Here is a 17,226-nt window from a genome sequence, read left to right as displayed (position 1 = left end):
AAGCTGGCAGAATCATTAGCATGCTGGATGAAGTGCTTAGTGGTATTTCACCCATCACTATGTTCTGGGCTCAAATTCTACTGAGGTTGACTTTGCCTCTCATCCTTTCAGGGTCGATAAATAAAGTACCAGTGAAACACTGGCGAGTAGGGTTGAAATAATCAACAAGTCCCCTCCACCAAATTTCAGGCCTTGTGCCTTTAGTAGAAAGGACTATTATTATTATCATTATCATTATTTTTATCGTCGTCGTCGTCAATATTATTATTATCATTATTATCAATATTGTTATCATTATTATTATCATCATTATTATTATTATTATCATCATCATTATTATTATCATCATCACCATTATATGAAATGGAACAAAAGAGGTGAAACGTTGATATGAAGGAGGTAAAGTGATTTTTGCTTACTACCAAGGGTGAGTTCACTTTGTTTTAATATTGCTCAGACCCCTGAAACCTCTGAGAAAAGGTTTGAATGTCCTCCAACAGCTGTTTAATGGCCAACACTGATGTCATTGTGACTTTAATAAGAGATCAATAGGTGCAGAAAGAAAAAAACATTAGATAAGTGCAATAATCTTGTTTAAACTATGAGTAAAGAGAAACAGTATGATGTTATGATAATATTATTTACACTGAACATGAATATTTTAAAAACAATGGAAATACATTGTCCCAAGAAGAAAAGACGATATGCAGCTACTGCAGGGAATCCAGACGGTCAAACTGTGCACATATTGAGGATATTGACACAGGCCAGGTTAGTGGAACAATTGAAAGCTAACAGGACTGAGATTTTGTCTGTTAAACCCTGATGCAGAAATCCAAACATTATTCAGAGTAAATGAGAATGCTAAGCTTGCATGTGCAATAGCGATGTTAGATTGCATGGGTTTCTGCAAGCATTGCTGTATGATTAAGAAGTTCGCTTCATGAACATGTGATTCCAGGTTCAATCCTGCTGCCCAGCATTGGCCTGACCAATGATCTGTGAGTAGAATTTATAAAATGGGAACTGAAGCTGAAGTCCTTCATATATATATAAACTCACATATCTCAATAAAATTTTATAGAGGTGCAGGAGTGGTAAATAGCTTGCTTACCAGCTACATGGTTCTTGGTTCAGTCCCACTGTGTAGCACCTTGGGTAAGTGTCTTCTACTATAGCCTTGGGCTGACCAAAGCCTTGTGAGTGGATTTGGTAGATGGAAACTGAAAGAAGCCCGTCATATACATATATATATATATATATATATATATATATATATATATATGTATGTGTGTGTGTGTATAATGTTTGTGTGTCTGTGTTTGTTCCCCCAACATTGCTTGACAACCTATGCTGGTGTGTTTATGTACCCCGTCACTTAGTGGTTCAGCAAGAGAGACCGATAGAATAAGTACTAGGCTTACAAAGAATAAGTCCTGGGGTCGATTGTCTCGACTAAAGGCGGTGCTCCAGCATGGCCGCAGTCAAATGACTGAAAACAAATAAAAAAGAAGAAAGAAGAGGAAATATTTATCTCCCTTAAATGTGGATGGTCTGTTAGAACAAACTATATTGTGGTAGATACCATGAGAGAAACTTTCGTATTGGTGTTTGGTGCAAAATGCATTCTTGTTGATATTGCTAGCAAACAAACTCATTAGCAAATCCTGACACCAGTGACTGTTCTGGTACTGTTTTCCTATATCGCTGGCAGGGAGATGAGTTGCTGCTATCTCTAGCAGTTGAGTGTCCATCACTGATGAGACCAAGGAAGGTTGAAATCATGTGATCTGGTAGCAAAGTTACTATAGCTTGATGGCCTTCCTAACGCCAATCACTCCAAGATTGTAGTGGGTACTTTTTATGTCACCAGCAAGGGGGCCAGTCAGGCGGAACTGGCCAAGACCATGCTCAAATGGTGCTTTTTATGGGCCACTGGCATAGGAGCCGGCCAGGCAGCACTGGCATCGACCATGCTCAAGTGCTTTTTATGTGCCACCAGTATAGGAGTCAGTCAGGTGGCACTGTCATTGACCATGCTTGGATGGTGCTTTTTATGTTCCACCAGCACGGGAGCACTGGCAACAACCCTGCTCAAATGGTACTTTTTATGTGCCACCAGCATGGGAGCCAGTCAGGTGGCATTGGCATCGACCACACTTGGATGGTGCTATTTATGTGCTACTGGTACAGAAGCCAGTCAGGCATCACTGGCATCGACCATGGTCGAATGATGAATTTTCAACATATACTTATTGCAAATACACGAATGAGGAATTTGATTTATTTAATTTTAACTTAAGATGATAAAATACTTTTCTTTTGAAAATCAATATTCATTTCATCATTTTGTATAAACATCAAGAGATTTGATAAGAGTTAGGTGTAGGAATGGATGTGTGGTAAGTAGCTTGCTTACCAGCCACATGGTTCCAGGTTCGGTCCCACTGTGTAGCACCTTGGGCAAGTGTCTTCTACTATAGCCTTGAGCCGAGCAAAGCCTTGTGAGTGGATTTGGTAGATGGAAACTGAAAGAAGCCCGTTGTATATATGTATATATATATATATATATATATATGTGTGTGTGTTTGTGTGTCTGGGTTTGTCCCCCCAACATTGCTTGACAACCGATGCTGGTGTGTTTACTACCCCGTAACTTAGCGGTTCAGCAATAGAAGACCGATAGAATAAGTACTAGGCTTACAAAGAATAAGTCCTGGGGTCGATTTGCTCGACTGAAGGTGGTGCTCCAGCATGGCCACTGTCACATGACTGAAACAAGTAAAAGAAAAGATTGATTATACATGCTTTATTGTAATCAAGCATGTTCAATCCGTCTTCTCTTGGTAATATTTTTGAACAAACTTTAAGGATATTTATGGTTTCAGCATTTATGTCCAGTGATATGAGAAGTCCCACTATATGACAGTGTTTGGTAGCTGAAACCTGAAAGGGAGTTTTGGGAAGCACACTACAAGGTTTTTTACCCAGGTTAATTACATATGAGTGTGTGTGTGTGTGTATCTATATAGTTGAAATGTATAGAAAAACAAAATGGGTATTAGTTTGATGCTTGGGAAAACAAAAAAATCCTTTATGTTTCGAGCCTATGCTCTTTAACAGAGAGTAATAAGAGAAACTAAACAGAGAGAGAATGAAAACAACTTGTAGATTTCAGTGGTCCAGCATGGCAAGTGTGTGTGTGTGTATTTCTCTCTCTCTCTCTATATAATATATATATATATCTATATATATATATATATATATATATATATATATATATATATATATATATATATATAAGTGTGTGTGTGTGTATGTATGTATGAACTGGCACTCTGTTGGTTGTAAAGACAAGGGTTCCAGTTGATGCGATCTATAGAACAGCCTGTTCATGACATTTAACATTGAAGTGGCTGAGTACACCACAGACACATGTACCCTTAACGTAGTTTTCTGGGAGATTCAGCCTGACACAGAATATGATATGGCTAGTCATTTTGAATTACAGCTACTACTCTGTTTTGGCAGATAAATGGACTGGAACAACATGAAATAAAGAGTCTTGCTCAAGGACAAAATGTGCTGCCAGGATTCAAACTCATGACCTCGCAGTCACAAGCTGAATGCCCTAACCACTAAGCCATGCTCACACACACACAAACATGTATGTTGTATGTCATTCATCAGTGGAGGATATAAAAGACAGTGACAAAACAAGACAAAATAGTCCTTTGCAAAAAGAAAAAAAATTAACTTGAAATATTTGTTCTGCTCCAGGTAGCAGACACTCCCTTGCCTTTATTGTCACAACAAATGCATTGAACAAAAGACTGACCCATTAATAAACCAGTAACCAATGGCAATATTGTGACCCAACTGAGATAAAGTCAGCGATGCACGACAGTGTTGTTTACTACTGACTGCAGCTCATCCTGTGTCAACAAGGTGTAACAGGTAAAATGCCAATGAACATCAAAGGAAAAAATTTAATCCAGTTGCACTGAGAAAAATAAAGAAAGAAAAAAGAGAAAAAAAAACAACAGAAAACAAAAATGAACAAAATATTCTAGAAATACCAAGAAGGGTGAAGATATCAGATTTGGAGGACAAATTTGTGCAATCACGAGAAACTCACAATCAAGGCACAGATCACTTTTAGTTAAAAACATGCATGTCACTGTGGCCCACTAAAAGCTTAATGTGGCCCACTTTTCAGTCATCCAGCTCACCTTGTGGACTAATGACACAAATAACAACAAATGCAGAATTTGAGAGGTACAGGGTGTAATTTTCTGTAGCAGTTTACTGGTTACCTTTTCCCATCTTCTAAGGCAGGGGTTGTGGAATGCTTTTAACCAGTTACCCCAAGATATATTTATTTACACCGACATTACCCTTTGATTTGAAAGAAAGAAAATCATAGATTGTTTGAATTCAAAAGTTCTACTGAATCAATTTGGCATGATGTCTCCTAAACACATCCATTACATCGGACAGATGCAGTGTTGCCAGAAGAAAAATTCCTGTTGTAACAAGGAACACGTTTTTTTTACGTAATTTTACTTATAACTAATGAGTCCTCGTTAGCCAGAAAAATTTAATTTTTACCCCACTTGGGGTAATTTATCCTGGTTCGCCGATCCCTGTTCTAAGGGTTTTGACTTAATCTGCATATCAGATGCATTGTCTTTGTGTTCTGAGTTCAAATTCTGCTGAGGTTAACTTTGCCTTTCATCCTTTTGGGGTCAATAAATTAAGTATCAGTAGCATACTGGGGTTGATCTAATCGACTGGCCCCCTCCCCCAAAATTTCGGGCCTTGTGCCTAGAGGAGAAAAGAATATCAGATGCATCTTACTCAATGAACAGTGTATTATAAAATGCAACATATAGGCGGCAAGCTGCCAGAACCGTTAGCACGCCGGACGAAATGCTTAGCGGTATTCCGTCTGCCACTACGTTCTGAGTTCAAATTCTGTCGAGGTCGACTTTGCCTTTCATCCTTTCGGGGTCGATTAAATAAGTACCAGTTACACACTGGGGTTGATATAATCGACTTAATCCGTTTGTCTGTCCTTGTTTGTCCTTTCTGTGTGTAGCCCCTTGTGGGCAATAAAGAAATGAGAAATGCAACATATAATAAATGTCAGTCACTAGTGTTGCTAGAGTGTGTGCCACCCATGGTGGCCCTTTTGCTTGCACCCCTGGACCCCACAAAAAGTCACATATTGTCTACAGCAGACCCAAAAGTACTGCCCCTTTAAAAGTTCCACCTAGGGCGGACTATTCCTATCCTTAGCTATGCTAGTGATGTCAGCATGCTGCTATACATCAAACAAGAGTATAATAGATGTTTGCAGTGAAGAAGTCCCAATCCAAACTCACAATATTTGGGTTTATGAAGAATTCATTTAGCCATACACATAGCAAAGGTCTCCTCAACGAAAAACAACAGCAATAGTTTATAATATTTCTACCACTATTTAAAACTACAACTCAAGCCAAATGGGGGAAGCTTTTACATGGTCATTCAATCTGCTAAAAATAATAGTCAAATATCTCACAGTTCATATTCTACTGTGTTAGAGAAGGATGTATTTCAAGGAGGGAATACTGTTGATCATATGTCTACTTGTTTGATACAAAAAATACATCACAGTGATTATTCTTTTGAACACCAATTCATGACTGGTATTTATTTTAATAAATGTTAAAACTGACTTCAGCTGGACTTGAAACCAGAACATTAGGGTGTGACATAAACTGCACACTGTAACCCCCATTTCAGCCAATGTCCATTTATTGTCAACTCGTTCACAATAACCAATCTATATATATAAAGCTGAAGTTGTCTGTGTATGGCAGGTTTGGTAGCCTTCAACTAACACTACCACCACAGAGACCCTGCAGCGCAAGTTGACCAAAATTGAGAGTATGATAGAAGAAGGCTTGCTCTTCCTTCTGTAGAAGAAAAAATTCAAATCGGACCATGTTAACGCCAAAAATTATTTACACCAAAAAGGTGTTTTTTTTCTACGAAAATCCCTATTTTTTTACGATTTTTTTACTGTTGTGTCGCCATTTTTCGGTGTATTTCAACCAGAAAAATGTTCACTTAAAGAGAATAACAAGCTACATAATGCAAAATTTTTACTTTTCAAAAATTCCAATTCTAAAGGGTCGAAACAAACCCGAGCAAGGCCTGGCGATACCGCTAATAAATATAAAGGATCTTCTCGGTTTGAACGGCAGTTTTTTCTAGCAGTGTCATATGAAATTGTCACCCATAATTATAACCCTAGTATCGATCTATTGCATTTCAATCTGTTTTAGGGTTAGTTGGGATTAGTTAGGGTTAGGGGTGGGGGGAAAGATATCTTTTTTCCTTCAGAAATGTAAATAAACCCAATCTGTTTCTTAAACGAGGGACATATTCATACGGCACAGAATGTTTTCACCTCAATAGACATCATTGATTGGTTGAAATTGCAGAAATTGAAGAAAAACAATAACAAATATCTTACAAACTATAGAATTTTCTCAATAAAGCCAAGAGGAAAAGATGTTTTATAAACACATTCTACTAGTATACGAAGTTTAAAAGTGTTTAGTCATGTGGAAATTATTTTTATTAAACTGCCGTTCAAACCGAAAAGATCCAATATAAATATTAACTGTACTTATTCCACTAAATCTTTAACATCTAATCTTAGCCCCACCTCTGAAGCCAACAGGGCCTCAACACATACAAAACAACCGTGCTAACCTACCATGCAACTTTGACCCAAAATCTACCTGAACACACATACACATATACACATGCACACGAATACATATGCAAAAAATATTACATCACTGAAGCACACTTCATACACTGTTTGACATCGTGTGTAGGTCAGTCACTTTCGTACGTATACAAAAAAACGCTGTTATTTCACAGAAGCATTTCTTCGCTACACTCTTTGACATTGGCTGTTAAGTTAAGTCAGAACGTTCTCTTCGCCACAGCTACGAGTGACTAACTTGTAAATAAATACCTCTTTTTGTAAATATACAGAAATAGAACTAATGCCTAATATTACGCACGCTGACCTGTGCTGCTTAGCATTCACAGGCACTAATGGTTAAATGAAAATACTAACTTATCGACCCGTACAGATACAATACATATAGAGAATGATTTACACACACACACAACTCTTTTCTTGTTTCAGTCATTTGACTGCGGCCGTGCTGGAGCACCGCCTTTAGTCGAGCAAATCGACCCCAGGACTTATTCTTTATAAACCTAGTATTTATTCTATCGATCTCTTTTCCCGAACCGCTAAGTTACGGGGACGTAAACACACCAGCATCGGTTGTCAAGCGATGTTAGGGGAACAAACACAGACACACAAACAAACACACATACACACATATATATATAGCTATACATGCACATACATAAATAAACAGTTGAACAAACACAAATACAGGTATACATACGTGCATTTGTATACACACAGGTCACAATATATGAAATAGGACACATACCTTTCAAAATACCTTCTCTAAGAAAAATGTGTATACACACACACTCATGTCACCACACTGCTGCTTTGACATAAATTTACATATGAATACATATCTAAAAAATGAATAAACATATACACAGTCTCACCTTACTAGTACTTGTGCTGGTGTCACGTGAAAAAACATTCCAGCTAGGTCGTTGCCAGTGCCGCCGGATTGGCTCCTGTGCAGGTGGCACATAAAAAGCACCATTTGAGCGTGGGCGTTGCCAGTACCACCTAACTTGCCCTCATACCGGTGGCACATAAAAGCACCCACTACACTCTCGGAGTGGTTGGCGTTAAGAAGGACATCCAGTTGTAGAAACTCTGCCAGATCAAGATTGAAGTCTGGTTTGCCAGACCTCAGTCAAATCGTCCAACCTATGCTAGCATGGAAAGCGGACGTTAAACGATGATGATATATATATGTATGTATGTATGTATGTATGTATATATTTGTGGAGGCACAATGGCCCAGTGGTTAGGGCAGCGGTCTCGTGGTTTCGATTCCCAGACCAGGTGTTGTGAGTGTTTATTGAGCAAAAACACCTAAAGCTCCACAAGGCTCCGGTAGGGGGTGGTGATCCCTGCAGTACTCTTTTGCCACAACTTTCACTCACTCTTTCTTCTGTAGGCCTGCTCGCTTAGCCAGCGGGGTGGCGTCATCTGAAGGCTAAAACAATGCAAAGCGCATTGTGACCAGCGATATGTAGCAACATCTGATAGCCTGGTCGGTCACGGTGAACACGGTGATATATGTATTTATGCACAGTCATTCAAACATACATACATCATCATCGTTTAACGTCCGCTTTCCATGCTAGCATGGGTTGGACGGTTCAACTGGGGTCTGGGGAGCCCGAAGGCTGCACCAGGCCAGTCAGATCTGGCAGTGTTTCTACAGCTGGATGCCCTTCCTAACGCCAACCACACAGTCACTCAAACACACACAGTCATACATATACATATATACTTACATACACATATATATGTATGTATACATACGCACAGGCATACACTTGCACATACATATTTAGATGAAATTTAGTATAGGCTAATATATCAACATCAGGTGAACATCTATATATATATAAAAGGCAGGATGTGTGTGTGTACGTGAATGTAATTTATGCACATCCACAAATTAGCACGCATGTTGCTCCAAATTTAGGAGAACATTCGTTATGACCCTAGCTGTATTTTCGTCAACTTATTTTCTCCAGAGGCACCAGCAATTAGGAGTAAAAATTAATTTTCAACCAAAACTTTTAACAATTTTCAAGTCGGAGAAATCACCATTGCTTGCAAACAGGAGTTAAGTTCCCTTCTAGCAACGAGTAAGTTTTTGTTAATACTTTTGTTGTTTTTTTCCATCGAGGAAAAAATGAGTCTTTTTGATATACGGGCAACACACACACGAACATGTATGCATACAAAAAACATGTATGCAATAGGTGTACGTATATACATGTGTGTATGTGTGTGTTGCCCATATATATATATATATATTTATTACAGAGATGTACTTGCAGAGCAAGTGACCTGATTTGAGATTGTGTGCTAGAATAAAAACAATTGCAGCATGGAAGGTGTTTATAAGCCATTTAAGAAACACACAAAAACCATTAGATTCACTTCAAAATTTAAATTTAATTTGCAAAAATATTTTCGGCGCTTTGAGACCGCGACCTGTTCACTGACAAAATTCCATGCTGCACATATATAATATATATATATATATATATATATATATAAAGTTAATCCAAACAAGAAAGTACAAAAAAACACAACAACGTGAGGACGTGGAACAAATATAGTATTATTGGACGCTCAGGAAAGAAGGAAAGAAGGAGGGTTTAACGTTTCGAGCGGAGCTCTTCGTCGGAAACAGGAGAAGGAAAGATCCAGAGAAGGGAAGACAGAGGAAAAAAACATCGCCAACGGTACACACGTGGTCACAAAGCAATTTCAATGGATTTCACCCAAATTTGACGTCAACATTACTTAGTTTGGTTTGAAATAAAGAAATTGATTAGCTTAATAATCCTAACTTAATCCCAGGCAAAGCCAGGTTATACTGATAGTATTCAATAAAATGTAAAGCAATAATTCATCATCATCATCATCATCGTTTTAATGTCCAATTGCAAAAGTACACATTACATTAAAAAGTAAATATTTATGGCTATAAAAATAGTATGTATGTATTTTTTTTTCTTTTACTTGTTTCAGTCATCTGACTGCGGCCATGCTGGAGCACCGCCTATAATTGAACAAATCGACCCCAGGACTTATTCTTTGTAAGCCTAGTACTTATTCTCTTTTGCTGAACTGCTAAATTACGGGGATGTAAACACACCAACATTGGTTGTCAAGCTCAAGCAATGGTGTACATTCAAACACAAAAGGAAGCGACCCTTAAAAGGCCACCTTACATGCTAGAAGGAGCAGTCAAACGTCCAAATACAGACACACAAATACATACATGTACATATATATACTTAAAATAGTATAGGGTAGCAAAATTTTAGAACTTTTTCTACTAGTGGCACCATGGTAAAAGTTTTTATTTTTCATTCCCTTTGAAATTGCCCTTAACTGTTGTTTTGGACGTTTGACTGCTACTTCTAGCATGTAAGGTGGCCTGTTAAGGGTCACCCCTTTCTGTGTTTAAATGTACACTAATTTTTATATATACATATAGCTGAAATTTATAGAAAAACAAAAAACGAAGACAGGTGTATGTCACATCACCATTGCTTGACAACCGATGTTGGTGAGTTTTGTTTGTTTCTTCTCGAGCCATCCCCGGCTCATAAGGGCCGGTTTCCCAGTTTCCTTGGCGTATAGGTTCCCCACCTGGACGGGATTCCGGTCCATTGCAGGTGAGCTGCAAGATGCAGGAGGAATGAGTGAGAGAAAGTTGTGACAAAAGAGTCAGCAGAGGTTTGCCATTAGCTTCTGCTGGAGCTGTGTTTTGCTCATAAACACACACATCGCCCGGTCTGAGATTTGAACCCGCGATCCCTCGACCGCGAGTCCGCTGCTCTAACCACTAGGCCATGTGCCTCCATGCTGGTGTGTTTATGTACCTGTAAAAGGGAACCAGTAGCATAAGTACTAGGCTTGCAAAGAATAAGTCCTGGGGTCAATTTGATTGAGTAAAGGCAGTGCTCCAGCACGACCGTGGTCAAATGACTGAAACAAGTAAAAAAAAAAATAAAAGAATACATACGAATACACACACACACATATATATTCACATACACTATGTATGTATGTATATATGTATGTATGTATGTATGTACGTGTGTGTGCGCAAGTGTGTGAGAGCATGTGTATACATATGTATGTATGATGGAAACAGTATTAATATCAAAAGGCGGCAAGCTGGCAGAAACGTTAGCACACCGGGTGAAATGCTTAGCAGTATTTCGTATGCAGCTACGTTCTGAGTTCAAATTCCGATGAAGTCAACTTTGCCTTTCGTCCTTTCAGGGTCGATAAATTAAGTACCAGTTATGCATTGGAGTCGATGTAATCGACTTAATCCGTTTGCCTGTCCTTGTTTGTCCTCTCTGTGTTTAGCCCCTTGTGGGCAATAAAGAAATAAGTATTAATACCAAAAGACAATCTTTATGCCCGACTAAACATGGATGCCTTATTAGAACACTGAATACTGCTTTATTAGCCTCGAGAGATCCTCTCATACAGGTGCTTGGTGCCTAAAAGCACACGCACAGCTCGTAGCAAGTGAAATCTCTCTGCTACAACCTATGTGTGTGCTTCTGTGCACCAAACACCTATTTGAGAGGATCTTCCAAGGCTAATAACACACACACACACACATACATACATACAAACACACATGACAAGCATACATATAAACACACACACACACACATAAAATGAAGTAGATGTATAGCTGTTAGGTGACTATTTTTATAAGCAATCTTGCTGGAAATTAGTTAAATTACCAACTCTAATTGGAAAGCTGAATTAATTGTAAAGTTTTACGATGAGAGAGTAGCAGAGATAACACGAATACAATGCACCAACACACACAATCTCAACACATAAACTGACTGAATGCATGAACAAGCATTCAAGTGCAAATTATGAAAACCCATTGTCGTAATTAAACGTACAAAACCATCGTTATGGATAAAGGAAACAGAAGGAAATGGCTTGTTTTATAAATGTTCTATTTTAACACATAATTTTGTTTTTAGAAATTTTCTTCTATTTTAACATAATTTTGTATTTAGAAATTTTTTTACTTTGCATCCAAAGGGTTTTCTAACTCAATATTTACATTTATTTATAGCTTTATCTGCTTCAAGATACACTGTTCTAAAAAAAGAATCACATATCACCCACAGTTTCCATATTCCAAATTCACTCACAGGGTGTTAGTCAACCAGGGCTGTAATAACAGACCCTTGCTCAAGGTACTGCACAGTGGGGTTGCAATCAAAACCACATTATTACAAAGCAAGCTTTGTAACTACACAGCTATACCTTTGCCTATAATGTCAATAACGAGATAATAAATTCTGATCTTTTTTCATTGAAAGATGATCCCTCAGTCTATTGTACTTTACAGCTCACAGCTGATAATGCTTGTTTCTTATAAACTATAAACAACACTCTACAACCTTGACATATGTGTCAAGTAAATGCTGAAGCGAAAAACTTTCCTGACTTGTGAACAACACAGAATCTATATATATAGAATCTATCTATATATATATATATATTATTATCCTCTATGTGCATGAGGATAATAATAGAACCCCTACAGAGTTGCTTTATTATTGCACTATCCATGTACACTATCAAGAAATACAAGTGGGAAGGTGACACATTGATTCAAGATAAGATATGACTTCTTACTCAGAATCATGAGTAAGATTATATGGTGCTTGTATATGGCAGCGAGCTGGCAGAAATGTTAGCACTCTGGGCGAAATACGTAGCCGTATTTCGTCTGCCGTTACGTTCTGAGTTCAAACTCCACTGAGGTCAACTTTGCCTTTCATCCTTTCGGGGTCGATTAAATAAGTACCAGTTATGCACTGGGGTCAATGTAATCGACTTAATCCATTTGTCTGTCCTTGTTTGTCCCCTCTGTATGTAGTCCCTTGTGGGTAGTAAAGAAAAAGGTATTTCGTCTGCCGTTACATTCTGAGTTCAAATTCCACCGAGGTTGTCTTTGCCTTTCACCCTTTCGGGGTCAATTAAATAAGTACCAGTTACGCACTGGGGCCGATGTAATCGACTTAATCCGTTTATCTGTCCTTCTTTGTCCCCTCAGTGTTTAGCCCCTTGTGGGTAGTAAAGAAATAGGTATTTCGTCTGCCGTTACATTCTGAGTTCAAATTCCGCCGAGGTTGTCTTTGCCTTTCACCCTTTCGGGGTCAATTAAATAAGTACCAGTTACGCACTGGGGTCGATATAATCGACTTAATCCGTTCATCTGTCCTTGTTTGTTCCCTCTGTCTTTGGCCCCTTGTGGGTAATAAAGAAATATATATGGTGCTTGTACGAGAAGATCAATGCTGCATGGTAGCAAATTTAGAGGGGATTCAGGAAGAACAGAGGGGAGTAAAATGAACATGTTTCTCTGGGAGTATATTGTTAGTGTGCTTGAGTTATAGGGCAAGAATGGGATGAAAGGAAAACTGAATATACTGAGGAATATATGCAACAGAAAAGACTGAGAAAATACTACAGGTGAAATTGATGTAATGAATTGCCAAGTGCTCAGAATGAATGAAATTGTGGGAGGGAAAGAGAGGAAGATTTGGAGTGAAGTAGTGAAGACTGGTCTCAAGATATTGTCTCTTATAAAGAAGATGAAGGGCTATGGCAATTGGCTGCTTGCAGGGCTGCAGATGACCCAACCTATTTCTATTTCTTTACTGCCCACAAGGGGCTAAACATAGAGGGGACAAACAAGGACAGACAAATGGATTAAATCGATTACATCGACCCCAGTGTGTAACTGGTACTTAATTTATGGATGCCGAAAGGATGAAAAGCAAAGTCGACCTCGGCGGAATTTGAACTCAGAACGTATTGGCAGACGTAAAACCTATTTCTTTACTACCCACAAAGGGCTAAACACAGAGAGGACAAACAAGGACAAACAGATTAAGTCGATTATATCAACCCCAGTGCGTAACTGGTACTTATTTAATTGACCCCAAAAGGATGAAAGGTAAAGTCGACCTTGGCGGAATTTGAACTTAGAACGTAGAGGCAGACGAAATACCGCTAAGCATTTCGCCCGGCATGCTAACATTTCTGCCAGCTTGCAGATGACCCAACCACCCTTAAAAGTATGGCAAAATGTATGTTACATATGGGTAACGAAGGAGGCTAAGATATAATAATACACAGGGTGGCCCGAAAATAGGTTTACAGTTATCACGTAGGAACTTTAAATTTCTTTTAAAACATTTCATTACATTTAAATTTCTATCTTACAATCATATTACTTATGCACATCTTATACAGACAATGTTTAATCTCTCAGATGCTCAAAGTGTCCTCCCTTCAGCATTGCAACATTCTTCATACCTCTTAAGAACACTCTGACACACAATGTGGCACAAATTCTGATCTCCATCAATTTCAGTGAATGCATCAGTCACATCTTTGAAATTATTAAGCTACAAGATAATACATGATTAATTCAAAATGATTGAAATCAAATTCGATGTCTAGCATCCGTGCTAGTTGAGCGCTAAGAGCACAATCCAAGCATGATCGTTGCCAGAGCAGCTAACTGGCGTCCATGCCGGTGGCATGTAAAAAGCAGCATTCGAGCATGACCATTACCAGTGTCGCCTTACAGGCACTTGTGCAGGTGGCACGTAAATAAACACCATTTAGGCGAGGCCGTTGCCAGTACCGCCTGACTGGCCCTCATGCCAGTGGCATGTAAAAAGCATCCACTACACTCTCGGAGTGGTTGGCATTAGGAAGGGCATCCAGCTGTAGAAACACTGCCAGATCAAGATTGGAGCCTGGTGCAGCCATCTGGTTTGCCAGCCCTAAGTCAATTCATCCAACCCATGCCTGCATGGAAAGTGGACGTTAAACGATGATGATGATGATGCATCAGAAATGTAATCATTTAATTCATTTACTGTTTTGAGATTCTTCTCATAAACGTTGTTCTTTACAACGCCTTCCAAAAAAAGAAATCCATTAGTGTCAGGTCAGGTGAGCATGGTAGCCATTTATTGCTGCCCTGTCTTCCAAACCAACGCTGTGGAAAGGTTTGGTTAAGGTAGTCTCTTACTGTCAACGCATAATGAAGGGGTGCTCCATCATGTTGAATAATGGCTTCATATTTTTTATATAATTAAGATCTAAACTATTAATATATGAATGCAAAAGAGATAGTTGAATACCTGTAACCCTACTTTGGGGTCACCCTGTGTATCTGCATCTGGGAGTTGTTTCCCTTTTGTACTAAACATGTCTCCACCTGTTGTCCCCTTCCTTATGCATGTCAGTCCAAGTCAGGTATTATTCAGAGTTACTAGTCTCCAAGATGGAGCAGCAGTACACACTATGCTCTCATGGCTTAGTTTTTGTCACGGTCTCTATGTCTGGATGTGCTACCCAACACCTACCAGTTTATGGAGTGCATTGAATATGTTTGATCATATCGAATATTGAATATTCAACATGATCAAATACAATATGAGTGTATTGAATACATTTGAGAGATTAAAGAGTTCTCTCAACCTTATATTGTCTCTGCTGAATTAGCCAAACATATTAAACAGTGTTTCCAAGTAAAGCACTATTTCCTCGTGGTTGGACGTATTTGCAAATGCTTGGAAATGAATAACACCATTTATGTGAAATTGTCATTCATTTAGAACTCTCACAGGATGTCAAAACAAACAGCCATGCACACACCCAGAGACAGTCTTGGAAACAGCTTGCTAGTCTAGTGCAAGCAGTCCGTTGAAAACTCCGCATATTGAATACCTATTTCTTTACTACCCACAAGGGGCTAAACACAGAGGGCACAAACAAGGACAGACAAACAGATTAAGTCGATTACATTGACCCCAGTGTGTAACTGGTACTTAATTTATCGACCCCGAAAGGATGAAAGGCAAAGTCAACCTCGGCGGAATTTGAACTCAGAACGTAGCGGCAGATGAAATACCACTAAGCATTTCGTCCAGGGTGCTAATGATTCTGCCAGCTCGCCGCCTTCCACATACTGAATATCAGTATGTTTCAGGGGTCATCAGGTGAGAATATGTATCGTTTTGGGGCCTCTCAACAGCTTTACAGCACATCCCACCTCACTGATATGAGATTCCACCTGCTATTTCATCTGACAAGTATTTGACCTCAAGTTCACTTTAGGATCATTGCCTCTCCTGCCAAGTTTCCTCCTGGACCTGAGCTTCTTTCTGTTTGCATCTACCAAATCTACTCACAAAGATTTTAGTCAGCCCAGTGCTATAGTAGAAGACATTTCAGTCTAGGTGTCATGTAGGGATGGGGATCTGAACCAGAAATCATATGGTTAGGAAGTCAGTTTCTTAACCATACAATCATACCAGCGTCTATAGCCTATAACTTCTGGGTTGCAAAATACAAAATTGTGGTAACTGTGCTGGTGGCAGGTAATAAACACCATTCAAGTGTGAGTCGATGCCAGCAACGCCTGACTGGCTCCCCATGCCAGTGGAATGTAAAAAGCACCATCTGAACATGGTTGATGCCAGTGCCCCCCAAGTGACTCCCGTGCTGGTGGTACGTAAAATGCATCATTTGAGAGTGGTTGATGCCAGTACCGCCTGACTGGCCCTTGTGCCGGTGGCACATAAAAAACACCCACTAAACTCTCAGAGTGGTTGGCATCAGGAAGAGCATCCAGCTGTAGAAATCCTGCCAGATGAAGATTGGAGTCTGATGCAGCCTACTGGCTTACCAGTCCTCAGACAAACTGTCAAAACCCATGTTAGTATGGAAAATGGACATTAAACGATAATGATGATGATCCTGCTAAGATATTGAACTCAAAAGAACAGATTGAGGGAAAAAGAGGAGGATAGAGAGTAAGAGAGAGAGAGATGGAGATGGAGATAGAGAGCAAGAGGAGAGACAGAGAGCAGACTTCTTAACCACACAGCCATGCTTGTATGGCTTCATATGAATTAAAAGTGAATTTCAGATGTCGAAGTGATAGAATAAACAATTTAGCTAACATTGACAGCAACAGAATAAGTAAGGACAAATTTGATGTGGACCTCTTTGTATTCCATCACAGAATGCCGCGGGGAAAAATTTTCTCTAGAAATGTGATCAGAATTTTAAATGTATGTTTGCAATACTAACTGTTATGGTTATTGATATCTGAGGCAGTCCTGTTTCTATGTACATACGAATATGAATATATTTCTGTTGGTTTTTCAGTTTTTGCATATATAATGCCATTCATCATAAGTCCACCTCGGAGCACAACCCACCCCACCCCACCACAACTGTATGGTTAAATAAGAGTTGTTTGCAAAGCGAGAGAAATATTTTAATAAAAAGAAAAAAATACCTCAGTCTGTTTACAAACCACAAAAAAAAAAAAAAGAGAAAAAAAGTCAGTTCGACTTTCAAGATCCAACAATACAATC

The sequence above is a fragment of the Octopus sinensis genome, linkage group LG3, assembly GCF_006345805.1.
Source record: "Octopus sinensis linkage group LG3, ASM634580v1, whole genome shotgun sequence".
Taxonomy (NCBI): domain Eukaryota; kingdom Metazoa; phylum Mollusca; class Cephalopoda; order Octopoda; family Octopodidae; genus Octopus; species Octopus sinensis.
Note: the sequence above shows the minus strand (reverse complement) of the source record.